Source organism: Camellia sinensis, chromosome 8, assembly GCF_055761805.1.
Source record: "Camellia sinensis isolate YWXY chromosome 8, ASM5576180v1, whole genome shotgun sequence".
Taxonomy (NCBI): Eukaryota; Viridiplantae; Streptophyta; class Magnoliopsida; order Ericales; family Theaceae; genus Camellia; species Camellia sinensis.
In genome coordinates, this window is record NC_138968.1 from 140,329,389 (window position 1) to 140,346,777 (window position 17,389).

The following is a 17,389-nucleotide window of genomic DNA, read 5'->3' on the forward strand; positions in this document are numbered from 1 at the left end:
GAGATACAAGTTAGTTCACCAAATAAAACCGAGATAGATGGGCAAGCACCAATTCATGGTGAGCTTGCCCGGTGCGATGGCCGAGTTTCGTAGGGAGTACAACATCCCAGATGACGTCGTCTTAGAACTCGCCAAAAATGGAGACACCCCTTGGGGGGATCTAAACCGGTGCTCCTTCACCATCGTATCAATAGTAGAGGGAGGGCTCCGCTTCCCGGTTCAACCCTTGATCTGCGAATTTTTGAGGCAGACAAGGCTTTGCCCGACCCAAGTTTCCAATAACACTTACAAAATAATAAACGAGGTCGCCGAGCTGAACCGGAGGCTCGGTCTCAATCTCGGTCTGGCCGAAATTTTCCATCAGTATAGTCTAAGTAGAAATAAGAGTGGGCTTTGCTGGTACCTCAAAGTCAAGAAGGGCCGAGCAAAGCTAATAGAGGGCAACCCGGACAAGGAGACCAACGACGACGACTTCTTGTGGGTGTCCGGTCGCTATGAGGACACCGAGGCACCCATACCGGGATGGTATATTAGAAAGGATTTTGGCAGTGCCGGTGAGTCGCTTGGCTGACCGCGCTATTTTCTTTATGCATCAATTACTTTCCATGCCGATCTAACACTTGTCTTCTTTTTGCAGATAAGCACTTAGCAACAGACTACCACTAGGCCAACCAAGAGGCCATCAGAGCCCTGCTGTGCCATCCTACCGAGGAGAGGGAGGCTTCGAAATTGCTCGACTTTGAACAGACATACCACTACACCGCACCACACAAGAGCCGGGTTACCGACTTTCTGCGTGCGCCATCCCCAGAACCAGATCCAAACCTACCACCGATCAGGCTTGTTCCACTCACCGCCGAGCAAGAAATGACGACAATTAGGGCAATCAAGTCCATGATTACTGGTGAGGAGGGCGAGTCCCAACCAGCGGAGGCAACCGAGGAAACATCATCCGCACCTGCCGGGCAGAAGAAGAGTGCGGTATTGGCCCTCGCCAGCGAATAACCGGCTGGCCGGTCAAAGAAAAGACCGAGGAAGGACCCGGCCGGGCCAAGCCTCGCTGATGAAGACTCCATTGAGCTCGGCGCCACCGAGCTGGGCGACCAGACCGAACAACCATTGGGCGGGCCTTCCAAATCCCCAAGTTCCCCCCCGGTCTGGGCGCCCGAGATAACGTATAAGGGCCGGGCAGTCTCGTCTGCTGATTCGGTGTATGCTGACAAGGATTACTCGCTTGGTTTCAATATGACCAAGGGGCTAATCCTTCCAGCCGACATGAAGAAGCACGACGAGCTGTCCGATCTGAAAGTGCTTCGTTCAACAGCCAAGTCGATAGTGCTGGTAAGTTTTTCAGTTTGTCTTCAAGTCATTGCTCGGTTTCTGTTCAGTTGCCGTGGTACTCATGATCTCTCATTTGCTTGCAGGCCGCGCAAAAGAATTACCTCGCCCACGAGCGTATGATCGCCGTGCGGCAAAGTTTGCGTGAGGTCATCGCCGAGAATAAGGCCCAAAAGGCCGAGATAACAAAACTCAAGGCCGCGCAAGAAGCGGTCGCGGCGGAGCGAGACATCCTGAGCCAAAAGGTCGACCGAGTTGACGAAGACAAGCAACGGGCCGTGAAGTCGATGAAGGCTCGGTACCTTGCCGAGCTGAGGAAACTGTGCGATGCCAACAAGGTAGCCATGGACAAGGCGGTCGATGATGCTGAGGACCGGGGATACGCTCAGGGCGAGAAGACTTACGAGCGCCAGGTCCAAACGACCAAGGACATCTTTTTCCAGTGCGGTTGGAAAGTCGCTGTGGAAAAAGTTGGCTTTGGTCAGGACGTTGACATGTTCCTTAACCCCCCTGCAGCCTACATCCCGGTCTATATGCAGGCGTACGCCAGTGCTACCCAGAACCGGCTTATTGTTGAGGCAAGGAAAGAGGCCGAGGAAAAAGCCGCCGCCGCGCAACAAGCTGAGCAAACCACTACCGAAGCATCCTAACATGCGGAAGATGAAGTGGCTGATCGGGAGGTTTCTGTGGAGGATGGAGCAGACGATGACGCCGGGGAAAACCTGCCCGAGCAGACAACTGAGATCGCCGAGCAGACGATGGATGCAGCCGAGCAAACCATGGACCTTGAACTGAACTAAAGATCTTCCTTGTTTTGTTTTTTGTTTTTTTTGGATGTAACGGGCTATGTCCCCCATCTTGTACTGAAATTTCCTTTATCAATGAAATTTTTTTACTTTTTGCTCGTTTAACTTCCGTTTCTGTTCAGTTGGCATGTGCATAAATTCCTTGATTCAAACTGGTAGGTTGGCTTCGCCGCGCACCAAGCCGAGCTGAAATTAGAGTTGCTTCACTTAAACTCACTTCTTTCCCTGAGCCGAGCATAATCAGCTTGGTCTGAGCAACAATTAGCTCCGCCATTCTGGCTTTGACAACGTTCTAAGTCTCGTTTTTGGGTGGGGCAAATTAGCTTGGTCCCAATAGGAAGTTGGGGGAAATCACAAACATTTCATTTCTGCCGAGCAAAATCAGTTCGGCGTACATTGGAATTACCAATGTCCCAATGTGGCTAAGCAAAATCAGCTCGGCCTGGCGTTGGACAGGACTCCAACATTGTCTTCGTCCAAGCAAAACCAGCTTGGATCTTGTAAGTTTGGCAATTCACCAACGTTTCGATCTTTCCGAGCAAAATCAGCTCGGACAATGGATTGGACAGAACGTCAATATTTCCACCTTCGAGCAAAGTCAGCTCGGCTATTATTAGTTAGGCAATTCACCAACATATCGTTCGGTTGATCAAAGTCATCTCGGCCTTAACATTGGGTAAAACACCAATATTCCATTTAAGTTGGTCAGGACGTCAACAACCAGCTGGGCAAGCAAGATTCAGCTTGGCCCCTAAGCTAATATACCAATTACTTCGCAAGCCAATCTTCCCAACGGTTTGCGCGATATACCTCATGCCGGCCAGAGAAAGTCAGTCCGGTTCCATTCAGATCGGTCTACTTGCCCCTGGCATCTATAATTGCCTTGCGTCCTTGCGATGTCATTGTACAAAGATGTAATACCAAACAACAAGAGGGCTATTTTTCATTACAAAAGCATTGCCATCTGTAGACACCCCATTTTTGATCGTCCTCAAGACTTGGACGTCACCGTTTGAACACCCGGTGATCATCCATGGTTGTGTTCGTTTGGAGTTCCCGGAGGTCTCGGCTACGCGCCTTGCCTCAGGATCTCCGAACTCGACTGCTTAGTGTCTGGTTTTGCACCAAACACTTGTGTTTTGCCTTGGAGGGGCAGGGAATACCTTGTGAGGCATCCCCACACATCACCGGCCATGGCCAGAGGCCACCGGCTGGTGTTTTGTTGCCATCGGCAATGTATATTGCCGGTCGGCAGTCCATTTTGTCAAAATGGCAATTATGAACAGCCGACTACTGTTCATCTGCTTTTGCAGATATTTTAATACAATTGTATGGCATTTTTTTCCCCTCCATACACGTGTATGAAGGGATGGCCTTCTTGTTAGCTTACCTTGTAAGCTTTACAAGATTGGCTCCTCTATAAGAGGAGCCCTCCCCTCTTGGCTTTAGGGTTAGACATTTTAGAGACAAAAAATACGGAGGAGAGCTCTGGTTCTAGGGTTAGTATAGTTGTAGCTATTCTATCTCTCTTTTTTTCTCTTGAGTGTTCTAGGTGCATTTGTTCTTAGTATTGCACACAAACACCTACCATTACACCTTCTCTTGGCTATTGAGGTTCTAAGGGATTGTTTTCAAAGTTTTGGAGCTGGTTTGGAGCTTAAGGAGCTGCTGGAGCTCCATTTGTGAAAGAGGTCTTCAAGGGTAACAATCTTGCCCTTTTATTCCCCATTTTTGCATACTATTTTTGCCTATCTTAGAACTGTTTTTGATCTTAGTGTACAATATAAAAAAGTTCTATTTTTAGGCCCTCTAAATAGTTTGTTTAGAGTGTTTTGTGATTTGGAGGTGTTTGACCCTTCTTAGGCCTTGAGAGGCCCCATTTTGTGCTATTTTGAGTGAGCTCCAGGACCTTGGTGTTTGGGCCTCCTCACCACTGAAATCTTGAGGGATTTCAGAGGTGAGGATGGTGTCATGAGGTCCTAGGGAGGAGAGGGCCACCCCCTCTCCTTGTTGTCCTTGAAAAGGGCCATTTTTGGCCTCTTGAGGGAGCACCTAGCTTAGGCTCTCGTTGACCATGCCTTGGCTGTTATTTGTGCTTATTATGTCATAATATGCTTCTGTTTTTAATTGGTTTTGGTACACCATGCATGCTTAGCATACCTACCTTGTAATGCCATGTTTAGGCCTTAACATGCCTTAGGTTGTAAACCATTGTTCTAGCATGTTTTAGGCTTAACCTTGTGAAGCTTTCATGCTTATTTTTCCATGTTTAAGGTCTGTCCATAGTTGTTTGGGTCAACTTTGGCATGCTTTGCATAGCCCCTTTGCATTTTTGGTTTGTTGGCCTTAAGTGTGTGAATGTATAGCATGCATCCTTGCCTTAATTTAGTGGGTTGGGATCATTTGTCATGTTATTTCAGTCCCCTTAGCATGCTTGTATGCTTGCCTTGGATGCCTCTTTGAAGCTTTGAAAGCTTGTCTTGCATGCTCCATGTTTTGGTCATTGTGCATGCTTTTGAATTTGAGCTACTTAGATGCCATCTAGGTGTCCCTTGGGTGTTGTCTATGCCTGCCTTAGACCTATTTCAAGTCCTCTTAGCCTTGTGAGGCTTGGTTGACTTAGTCTTGGTTTAAGCCTCTTAGCTTGTCTTGGATTTTGGACCATTGTTGCATGCTATGTTTGTCTTGTTTAAGTTGGTTTGGCACCTCCTATAGCATGATTTTCAAGGCTTAATTTGCATGCTATATGTCCATGTTTGCATCCTCTTAAGTGTGCTTGAGAGTTGCCCTTTAATGTTTGAAGTGTTGGAGACCATTCGTATGCATGCTTGCATGCCATTAGTCCTTCATTTTGGCCACTTTGGCCACTGTTTTGGGCCTAATTAGAGCTGCCTAAATCATGTTTAAGTCCATCCCTTGCTTGCTTGCATGCCCACCTTACATGTTTGTTTGCATGCTTGCATGTACATCTTGCATTCTCATGTTGCATCCTTAGTTTGCATGCCTAGGTTGCATTGCATCTAGCATGCATGTCTTGTTCCTTGATCTAGTGATAGGAATTGGACTTTGGTTTGTTGGTTTGCATTGCACTTAACATCAAAATGTGCACACTTGGTCCCTTGGGCCATCACGCATTGAAATGCGCAATTGGCGGTCCGAGAACCAAGGAGCATGTCCCTTTGACTCACTCACATGATAAGGAACATGATTGGTGCATATATGGCTTGAATTGCATTGCCATGCAAAGTTTTGTCCTCTGCTGCTGTCAAACAGGTTCTGCAGGAACTTCTTGCCAATCGACTTCATAGAGTGCCGACCGGCATTAAATCGGCAGCCGATGATTCATTTTGTGCCGATGACCACCAGACCACTGCCAGTGGCCATTCTACTTAACCGGTGGTGTCGCCCAGTGTCCAGGGAAGCAATTCTGAGACTTTGACAGTCTTCAGAGGAGCAGAGCAGGGAAAATAGAGGCAGATTGCGCATGGCAGTGAATTCCTGAGCAAGACCGAGCATGCATTGCATTGAGCTCTCTTCCCGAGGCAGTTTACTGTTTTTCCTAGCTTAGTTAGTTTGTTAACTAATTAGGTAATTTGTAATAATTAATTAGCTAGGATAGTTAATTCGTTATTCGATTTGTATTATTCTTTTGGTCCCTCCGAGCGAGGGCGAATTTGTAATAAGTGTGGGTGAGTGTGTGCATGTCTTCCAACCCCCACTTCTCCCTTTTACTTACCTGCTTTGATGGTTAGTAATAGGTCATGTTTAAATCAGCATACTTTATGCTATGCATGCGTGCATTCTTACATTTGTCTTGCATGCGCCGGGCTCGGTACATCATGCTAACTGCATTTGTACTTCAATTCCAAATTGAATACGTGCATCAATTGATCGCTTTTCACATGCCATGTTTAGGTTAGCCGAGCCTACTCTAATTGCATCCTGTATGCGTTGCATTAGTCAAATTGACATGAACTAGGGCCATGCATATTGACTAACTAGTTTATTGTTTTGGCACGGAGTACGATGTAAGTATTTATGTTTTAGCATATCGCATGCGTGTGAATGCTATCATGACAGCATGCTTACCATGTGGCTAGATGCTTATGTGATAAACTATTTGAATGCCTGTGGGTGAAGGTTGGATTGTCTGAGTTGGAAAAACTCGTTGAAATTCGTATTCTAGCCTACTTGCGAGTAGCAAATTCCAAAATGTTTTTCAAGACAAACGGATATGCAATGCTTATTTTCAAATTGGGTAATCTAGTCTATACTTGTTTGCTGCGCGCATAACATAGTAATTCTAGGCTAATAAATGGAATAAGAACACATAACGTTTTCAAAATTGGATATCACGGTTAGTAGAGGCCCGTCTTCGGATCGGGCGAGAGGGGGTGCTCATAGCTGACCTTCCCCGATCGTACCCAAGTTCCTGAGCCGAGACAACTTTGGTGATGACGGACACGTGGCCTTTGGCACCGAGTCAGGGTTTCCTAAATTCTCCCATTTTAAAATATTTAGGTGGCGACTCTGTATCTGGCAAAACAGTCCATGTTTGGTACTTCTTTTCAAAAAATCTGTTTCTCAAAACGATTTGCCGGATTTGGACTCTTTGGTTTAGATTAAGAACCGTGACACAAATCGAGTCCGAACTGTAGCGAGGGCCCCCCCCATGCGGGCGCGTCTACAGTTTCTGGCGACTCTGTTGGGGATTTAGAGAGCTTGACTCGAACTCGTGATATCCTGTTTTGATTTCATTTATGTGTCTCTTTGCATTGCATGTGCATTGGTGCGCCTAGGACACCGTGTTTGCCATCTGCCATTCCTGAATGGTTTGCCGGAGGCTTGTCTTGTTAGACATGACCATAAGGCTGACCGGTTATGGGCTCTGACAGTATGGGAACACAAACCCTGGTTTTACCGGGGCACTCTTTTCGACCATTCGACCTAGTGCATATTCGGATCCATAATGACCATTCCAAGCTAGGACAGGTTGCTTACCCGATTATAGGTTGTTTGAAACCGCTGCGTGCGTAGTGAAACCCTAGCTCCTGACAAAATAAGACAAGGAAACCCTACCCCAACATAGGGGTGTTTTGGCTCTCACTTATCTGCTATGTGCCTTAGAGTGCGTCTCTACAGGGAATGCGTGTATCAGTTTGCAAGTCTGGGTATTAGGCCTGTGGACATCAGCATCAGTATTTGGGGAATCAGTTTTACCCGAGTGTATCAGTTTACAGGCAGATATTTGGGAAACAGTGATCAATATTGAGTACAGTCATCCTATTATGCTCAAATCCGTTCCAGTGAAATTGTGCTGAGATGCTGTCTATTTTCTCTTTTGCTAGGTAGTCCTGGAACCATAGCTGCAGAAGGCTCCGATATCCCCGGGGTACATTGGACTAGTGTTGATAGACTTTGTTAGGTCAGAAATTCAATTCAAGGGCAACCAGTGTTCTTTCGCTGAGGCAAGGCAAAGAAAGGCCAGTCAGGGCTCACCGGTTCATCTGATTCGTCAGTCGCCAGTCACATCACCTTTGTTCAGACTCAGCAGACCATGATGGCCCAGGGTTCGGAAGAATTTGTGGCCGTGATAGCAGCGTTAAATCAGGGAACTGCCATGCAGGCTGAGACCAGTATTGAAATGCAGCGTCCATCTGGGGCATCTGCCTCACATCCAGCTTTGGGACCCCAGCCAAACTTTGGCCCACTTCCGCCAGTTGAAGATTTGCAGTGTCCGAATCCTCGAGAAAGGTTGACTCAAGCTCAGGTGCTCAGACCCCTGGTGCAGCCTAATGAGAGGCTTTATTCCCTTGATGTTAATGAGCTCGATTCAACTGTAGTGAAGATTGCGAACCTTGAAAAGCAATTCAAAAAGGCACAGGGCCTTAATTCCATTCCCGACATTGAGGATGGGCACACTGAGTCTGCCGTACGGCTCCCAGACAGATTCAAAATGCCATATATTGACCGTTTCGACGGGTCTGGAGATCCAATGGTACATATCTGACTTTTCTTGGATGTCCTGAAGCCGATGGGTCTGACTAAGCCACAGAAACTCTCTCTGTATGGAAGAACCCTGTCGGGTGTAGCAGCCACTTGGTACGCTAAGTTTGAAGATAAAGTGAAGCAAGATTGGGAAGAATTGGCTGAGGTCTTTGTTGATCGGTATTCCTACAATACCCAAGTTGAAATGACCATGCAAGAGCTTGAAACAACCCGCCAGAACCCAACAGAGCCTTTTGTGAAATTTGTTGCAAGATGGAGAGCAAAGGCAGCATAGATGACAGATCGGCCTTCCGAGAGGGATCAAGTGCAGATGATGGTGCGAAACCTTGAGCACGATATGTTGCAAAAGTCGATAGTCGCTCCATTATTCACTTTCAAAAGTTTGCATGAACTGGGGGTTCAGGTCGAGAATGCGTTCAACAGTGGGATCATCCCCAGAACAAGTGAACCGACAAGGAGGGTGATTTCGAGGAGTACCAATGCTGGTAGTAGCACTATTCCCAAACCCACCGAAATCAATACAGTCGCCACAGCTGACCCTTTTGCCAATCCAAGCCTACAAACCGCCGGCCCAGCCTGAGCTCAAGGCAGAACTTTCACCCCCCTCTATATGAGCCTGACTAGCGCACTAAAAGCCTTGATGGAAAGAGGGCATCTCAAACCCCTCGATCCTCAACCTCTGCCTGACCCACTTCCAGCCAGACATAATCCCTCCAAATACTGTATGTACCATCAGCAGCGCGGTCATGGCACCGACCGTTGCTACCGCCTTCGTCATGAAGTCCAAAATCTCATCGACAACCAGACGATAGCTCCACCTTCAGACCCCAATGACCAAGTACATCATCCACATCTCAATCTAATCCACACACTGGCCGTCCCTTATGACCCCAGCATGTACATCACCCCAGTCCATCTACCCAAGCCTAATGTGTTTATCCCAGAGAGCCTGGACTTATGCATGATGGGTGCATCTGAACCCCAATCATCTCAAACCCACGAACCCACTACTTCTGAGCTGATGAAAATGATTAACGACCTTCAGAGAACTGTGGCAGATCTGACCTTTGGGGTTTTGGCCCCATCATCGACCACATCACGTACCAGGGAATTCATATCTAAAGGCTCCCCAACCTTGGGACGGGTTGCATTTGGAGAAGGCCAATCCCTTGGCAAAGTGGAGGCAAGTGGTAAGAACAAGGTAGGGGCAGGCATTGGTCCCCATGAACACCTTCAGTGGGATATTGAGGCTTTGAAAGCCGAAGGGCTGAACAAACAGCAAGTACTCGCAGTTGTTGCAAAAATTATAGATGACACTTTCGCCACTCTGAATGAGAGCAGTCTGAATCAAGAGGCAAGTCGGGAGAAGGGCCGCTGTACCAGGAATGTTCCTTTCAGCTCTAAACCCTTACTCGGAAGAGATCAGCAAACCCAGTCAGCGCCTACCAATCCCTTTGCTGGTGCATCCAGCAAAATTCCACAAACCTCAAAACACCCACCTCGAGGCCAGAGGGTGTTCGCACCACTGTACATGTCTCTATCAGCCGCCTTGAGGGTTCTGATTAAAGAGGGGGATCTGAAAGCCCTGGAGCTGCGACCACTGCCAGATAGACTTTCTTCCTCCCATGATCCGACCAAGTACTATGCCTTTCATCAGCAAGGCGGCCATGTCACTGATGGTTGTTTCCGTCTTCGCCACGAAATACAAGATCTGATTGACAATAAGGTCATCGTCGCACCAACTCAACAAAGTCTATCGTCATTGGATCAGTGAACCTGGGGGATAATGCGGTGCGATCAGGGGATGAACCACCTGCGGGCGGCGCTCAGTTTACTTCAGATGTGGCGTTTGACACGCACAGTTTTGAGCAATGTGCGAACACTAGTTTTTGTACTTTCTGACTTGGGTATTGGGTCAGTTTTGTTGTTTTGTATATGGTCAGTCTTTTTGTACTAAGTCGGTCAGGTCTGTCTTGTTGTATCGAGTTAGTCCTGTTTTGTTAGAGTCAGGTGATTCCGAGGGTGTTACCTTGGGCATCACTATTTTGTTTTGTGTTTGTCTTTTCGCTTTCTGTTGAGTCTGTTTCTGCCATGGAGCCAGTTACACCAACAGTTATGAATGAAACAGCTGTGGTTTTTCATGCTTTTTGTGCTTGCTTCTGCCTTGTGCCAGTTGTGCCAGAAAGTTTGAATGAAACGGTAGTACTTTTTGCCTACTCTTCTGCACCCCAAAATCATTGCATTGACCTAAGTTTTTCAAAACTTTTTAAACACTGCGGTGAAAACGAAGAGGAAGGAATTCCTTGGGTTTTGCAAAATTTGATCATTTGAGAGAAAGAGAGGCATGCTAAGCCTTTAATGATTGAGATCATGCTTGTTAATGTGAGTACTGAGAAGGATCCTGGCTTGATCTAGATTGGTCTCACACTGTCTTCAGCGCGAGCGACTAGTCGCTCTGTTAAAAGATTTAAAAAAAAAAAAAATCTTTTGCGCGATCCTGCGAAGGCCTGTGTGGAATCGCTCTTGAGATTGTACAGCCTAGGATCGTTCTCAGCCTCGAGACTCGACCCCTCATTTTCAAACCTTGAACTTGGATTCAGAAGGTTCAACAATCAACCACAATGTGAGGCCTGTGTGGCCTGATTTGAAGCAGCCCATGAATTAGGGGCAGGGAAGTCAGATCAAGAAGATCAGATGTCATCAAAAGAAGCTTGCAAAACTAGATCAGAAACACCCCTTGAACTAGGGGCAAAAGATGCCAGATTGTGCTCGAAGAGCCGAAGATGGATCATTCCACAAATCAATGAAGATCGGCAGGAATGCCAAATCCCAGAGGGAGGAAAGAAGAAAGTATTGCTGAAGAAAAACTGAGTTCCGATCCACGACACTGGGGGCAAATTCAGCCTCCATTGGATGGACTCCTGCATCGTCAGCGAACAACAGCCACTCTCTTGGATTCAGACGGATTCGAGATCTCAGAACCATTTGACATGGACCAAGCTACACTTTTACCCTTGAGAGGCTCGCTGGGCCGAAAACCCGGAAGGGCGACCCAGGCAAAAGTTAGAGCAAGAAAAAGAAAAAAAAAGAAAAATACAAAAAAATGAAAAAGAAAAAAAAAAGAAAAGAAAAGAAAAAAAAAAGATGAAAAAGAAAAAAGAAGAAAAGAAATGAAAAGAATTGAAAAGAATTGAAGAACATAGCTCGTAAGGTTGAAAACCCAGAAGGGTGACCTTGGCAAAACTTAGAGCATAAAAGGAGAGGTTAAATACCCAAGTGTACCTTAAACCCCAAACTACGTAAGGCTTGATTCTCATCTTTGGGATACGTAGGAAACTTCATTCCGAAGTCCAGCCGTAAAACACTTCAAAATCAACTGTGTCCATGTAATGGTTTTGATCATCTTTGCCTTCTCTGTATCCGAGAGTTCGGTTGTCATCGTCACTCTGAGGACTGATTGCAATGCGCTGCGATGCTATCCAAACAAGGGGCAACTTTCCGTTACCATACAGTGTGCCGTGGTGCCATTCAAACAAGGGGCAACTTTCCATTGCCGTGCAGCTCTTTTCAAGCAAGGGACAATTTTCCTTTGGATCTGAAGTTGCGCATCTCAAGAGTAGGTTCCGTGCTCGTTGAGCATTGACCGTTTGCAAAAAATAGTTTTTGAGAATTTTTACTGAGGTTGACTATTCTCTCGAAAAGTATTCCATTTTTTTCAAAACTAGACCATTTCTTGGATCCAAAAAAGGAAAATTTTCAGTGCTCATAGCCGGACCTGCATGATTTTAAATCAGAAAATTGAACAAGTATGTTAATCTAACTCTCATATTGGTCAAAATTGTTTTAGTAGAAAATCAAAACAAAAAATGGTCAAAATGATAAACTAGGGGCAAAGTTGAGTCAGTTGTTCTGTCTTTTCCCCATTATTAACATGCTTGCCAAGAAAGGCACCATACCTGCCGGAAAAAGGCACCACTGAAGCTAACCGCAAAAGGGTAGAAAACTCTCACATCCTCCAAGCAACGAGGTATCAAACCAAGTGCGAAACACAAATTGGAATGGATTAGGATATTCCACTCCTTTATCTGGACAGATCTGATCACGTCCAAACTCCCCAGCAGAGCATCGTCAACCGATGTCAGCTGCAGATCTGTTACCCGTCCAGTTGTAGCACAGCCCCTCTCTGGGAGAAACTCACTGTTGTGAACAAAAAGAAGAATCTAGCGGAATGCTAGGGGCAAGAGCTCACAACTTTCTGTTTATCCATCAACCACCTAGGGAAGGGATTTAAAATGAGAGATTGAAGAATACAGAGATGTGCGCTGAGAGAAAAAGTGAGAAAAGGGATTTTTTCAGAAAAACGGAGCCTGAGGGCCGAGCGATGTGAGAATCACAAATGAGAAAGGGTGGGAAACAATACCTGGGGAAACAGGCTCCATGTGCACATTTGAGTCTTGTGTTTTATTTTGTCTATCTCGATTCTTGTTTTGAGTCGCTTCGAGTGTTACTCGATGTGTTTAGGTTGTTTACCTTTGTTTTTCCCTTGTCGAGTCGTTTTGGCTGTGGCCAGTCGTCGGCTCAATACCCGGTTAATAACTCATTTCTCAATTTCCAAAAAATCATCTTGTGCTCAGAGTGCTGTGCCATTCTCCACATTTGTGCAAAACAGTATTTGTTCTTTCATAAAACTGCAGGGTCCACCCCCGATGAGTGTGAACAGTAGAACAAGGACCTATCTGAAGCTATGTAGGTTCCAGACTGCAAAGCAACAGAAAAAAGGAAAATTTGGAGCATCTTAGGGTGTTCCAGCTTTGGCAAGATCCGAGACTGCATTTCAAGTGCACCTTCCCAGACCTCGCCATTTCTCTGGAGTATAAGTGTATCTCGACCCCAAGTGTAAGCCTGCTTCAAGTTAGAATGGCAATTAAAGCAGCAGCAGATGTTATCTCTTGCCAACATAAACAGGGTGTGCCCTTTTTAAGCTGAGTGTGTTACAAAGTCCTCCGAAAGGTAAATCAGAGGCACCAGAGTACATGTTTGATGCCCTCCCATTGCATAGAATGTGCACTTTCATATACACTTCTGTTACATGTGTGCCGCGCATCGTTATGATTTATGTATAGAATATGCTTGCTTTCGGTTCTGCATAGAATATGCTTTCAATATTGCATAGAATATGCTCCTGTTTCTTGCATAGAAAATGCTCGTATCTTTTGCATAGAAAACGCACTCTTCTATACTTGCATAGAAAATGCACCTCATTTGCATAGAACATGCATTCACTCGCACTGTCTTGTGCACTTACACTTTGTATCTCACTAGTACTGTCTTGTGCATCTTGTAGTTGTATCTCACTCACACTATTTTGTGCATTGCATATCCCTCGCGCTGTTTAGCGTATCGCACTGTCTTGTGCATTTCAAAATCACTCGCGCTGTTTAGCGTATCGCACTGTCTTGTGCATTTCAAAATCAATCGCGCTGTTTAGCGTATCGCATTATTTTGTGCATTGCATATCAATCGCGCTTTCTTGTGCATCGCACTATTTTGTGCAGTTTAATCAATCGCGCTGTTTAGCGTATCGCACTATTTTGTGCATTACATATCAATCGCGCTGTTTAGCGTCTCGCACTGTCTTGTGCATTTCAAAATCACTCGCGCTGTTTAGCGTATCGTACTGTCTTGTGAATTTCAAAATCAATCGCGCTGTTTAGCGTATCGCACTATTTTGTGCATTGCATATCAATCGCGCTGTTTAGCGTATCGCACTGTCTTGTGCATTTCAAATCACTCGCGCTTTCTTGCGCATCGTACTATTTTGTGCAGTTTAATCACTCGCACTTTCTTGCGCATCGCACTATTTTGTGCAGTTTATCACTCGCGCTCTCTTGCGCATCGCACTATCTTGTGCATTTCATTACATGCTCTCTCTCATCTTGCATAGAAAATGCTTGTAGCATTTGTCAGTTCATTGCATCACACTGTTTTGTGCACCTTACTTGCATTTTGCATGCATTCTATCGCGCTATCTTGCGCACCTCACCTGTACTTGTTAGTACATTGCATTGTTTTGAATACAAACCGGCTTCACGTAGCGTATAAGTCCAATTATCAAAGTCTTCCTGCATATCATTTGCATCCTGCCCCTGAACTACGCTGGTTTGATTCCTTGCAAAGGGATACGTAGGCAGCCTGCGAGCACAATCATTCATTCATTTGTATTTTGTTTGTTTGTCCAAGTCTTCGGCCTTGTCAAAAATAGGTCGTCTCTGGGCTTTGACATTCACTCCCGTCATTCTTATGACTTTCGAGTTCTGTCAAAGAGGGGTAACTGTAGACACCCCATTTTTGACCGTCCTCAAGACTTGGACGTCACCGTTTGAACACCCGGTGATCATCCATGGTTGTATTCGTTTGGAGTTCCCGGAGGTCTCGGCTACGCGCCTTGCCTCAGGATCTCCGAACTCGACTGCTTAGTGTCTGGTTTTGTACCAAACACTTGTGTTTTGCCTTGGAGGGGCAGGGAATGCCTTGTGAGGCATCCCCACACATCACCGGCCATGACCAGAGGCCACCGGCTGGTGTTTTGTTGCCATCGGCAATGTATATTGCCGGTCGGCATTCTTTGTTGCCGGTCGGCAGTCCATTTTGTCAAAATGGCAATTTTGAACAGCTGAATACTGTTCATCTGCTTTTGCAGATATTTTAATACAGCTGTATGGCATTTTGTTCCCCTCCATACACGTGTATGAATGGATGGCCTTCTTGTTAGCTTACCTTGTAAGCTTTACAAGATTGGCTCCTCTATAAGAGGAGCCCTCCCCTCTTGGCTTTAGGGTTAGACATTTTAGAGACAAAAAATACAGAGGAGAGCTCTGGTTCTAGGGTTAGTATAGTTGTAGCTATTCTATCTCTCTTTTTCTCTCTTGAGTGTTCTAGGTGCATTTGTTCTTAGTATTGCACACAAACACCTACCATTACACCTTCTCTTGGCTATTGAGGTTCTAAGGGATTGTTTTCAAAGTTTTGGAGCTGGTTTGGAGCTTAAGGAGCTGCTGGAGCTCCATTTGTGAAAGAGGTCTTCAAGGGTAACAATCTTGCCCTTTTATTCCCTATTTTTGCATACTATTTTTGCCTATCTTAGAACTGTTTTTGAGCTTAGTTTGAAAGAGGTCTTCTGTTTTTAGGCCCTCTAAATAGTTTGTTTAGAGTGTTTTGTGATTTGGAGGTGTTTGACCCTTCTTAGGCCTTGAGAGGCCCCATTTTGTGCTATTTTGAGTGAGCTCCGGGACCTTGGTGTTTGGGCCTCCTCACCACTAAAATCTTGAGGGATTTCAAAGGTGAGGATGGTGTCTTGAGGTCCTAGGGAGGAGAGGGCCACCCCCTCTCTTTGTTGTCCTTGAAAAGGGCCATTTTTGGCCTCTTGAGGGAGCACCTAGCTTAGGCTTTGGTTGACCATGCCTTGGCTATTATTTGTGCTTATTATGTCATAATATGCCTCTGTTTTTAATTGGTTTTGGTACACCATGCATGCTTAGCATACCTACCTTGTAATGCCATGTTTAGGCCTTAACATGCCTTAGGTTATAAACTATTGTTCTAGCATGTTTTAGGCTTAACCTTGTGAAGCTTTCATGCTTATTTTGCCATGTTTAAGGTCTGTCCATAGTTGTTTGGGTCAACTTTGGCATGCTTTGCATAGCCCCTTTGCATTTTTGGTTTGTTGGCCTTAAGTGTGTGAATGTATAGCATGCATCCTTGCCTTAATTTAGTGGGTTGGGATCATTTGTCATGTTATTTCAGTCCCCTTAGCATGCTTGTATGCTTGCCTTGGATGCCTCTTTGAAGCTTTGAAAGCTTGTCTTGCATGCTCCATGTTTTGGTCATTGTGCATGCTTTTGAATTTGAGCTACTTAGATGCCATCTAGGTGTCCCTTGGGTGTTGTCTATGCCTGCCTTAGACCTATTTCAAGTCCTCTTAGCCTTGTGAGGCTTGGTTGACTTAGTCTTGGTTTAAGCCTCTTAGCTTGTCTTGGATTTTGGACCATTGTTGCATGCTATGTTTGTCTTGTTTAAGTTGGTTTGGCACCTCCTATAGCATGATTTTCAAGGCTTAATTTGCATGCTATATGTCCATGTTTGCATCCTCTTAAGTGTGCTTGAGAGTTGCCCTTTAATGTTTGAAGTGTTGGAGACCATTCGTATGCATGCTTGCATGCCATTAGTCCTTCATTTTGGCCACTTTGGCCACTGTTTTGGGCCTAATTAGAGCTGCCTAAATCATGTTTAAGTCCATCCCTTGCTTGCTTGCATGCCCACCTTACATGTTTGTTTGCATGCTTGCATGTACATCTTGCATTCTCATGTTGCATACTTAGTTTGCATGCCTAGGTTGCATTGCATCTAGCATGCATGTCTTGTTCCTTGATCTAGTGATAGGAATTGGACTTTGGTTTGTTGGTTTGCATTGCACTTAACATCAAAATGTGCACACTTGGTCCCTTGGGCCATCACGCATTGAAATGCGCAATTGGCGGTCCGAGAACCAAGGAGCATGTCCCTTTGACTCACTCACATGATAAGGAACATGATTGGTGCATATATGGCTTGAATTGCATTGCCATGCAAAGTTCTTTCCTCTGCTGCTGTCAAACAGGTTTTGCAGGAACTTCTTGCCGATCGACTTCATAGAGTGTCGACCGGCATTAAATCGGCAACCGATGATTCATTTTGTGCCGATGACCACCAGACCACTGCCGGTGGCCATTCTACTCAGTCGGTGGTGTCTCCCAATGTCCAGGGAAGCAATTTTGAGACTTTAATAGTCTTCAGAGGAGTAGAGCAGGGAAAACAGAGGCAGATTGCGCATGGCAGTGAATTCCCGAGCAAGACCGAGCATGCATTGCATTGAGCTCTCTTCCCGAGGCAGTTTACTGTTTTTCCTAGCTTAGTTAGTTTGTTAACTAATTAGGTAATTTGTAATAATTAATTAGCTAGGATAGTTAATTTGTTATTCGATTTGTATTATTCTTTTGGTCCCTCCGAGCGAGGGCGAATTTGTAATAAGTGTGGGTGAGTGTGTGCATGTCTTCTAACCCCCACTTCTTTCTCCCTTTTACTTACCTGCTTTGATGGTTAGTAATAGGTCATGTTTAAATCAGCATACCTTATGCTATGCATGCGTGCATCCTTACATTTGTCTTGCATGCGCCGGGCTCGGTACATCATGCTAACTG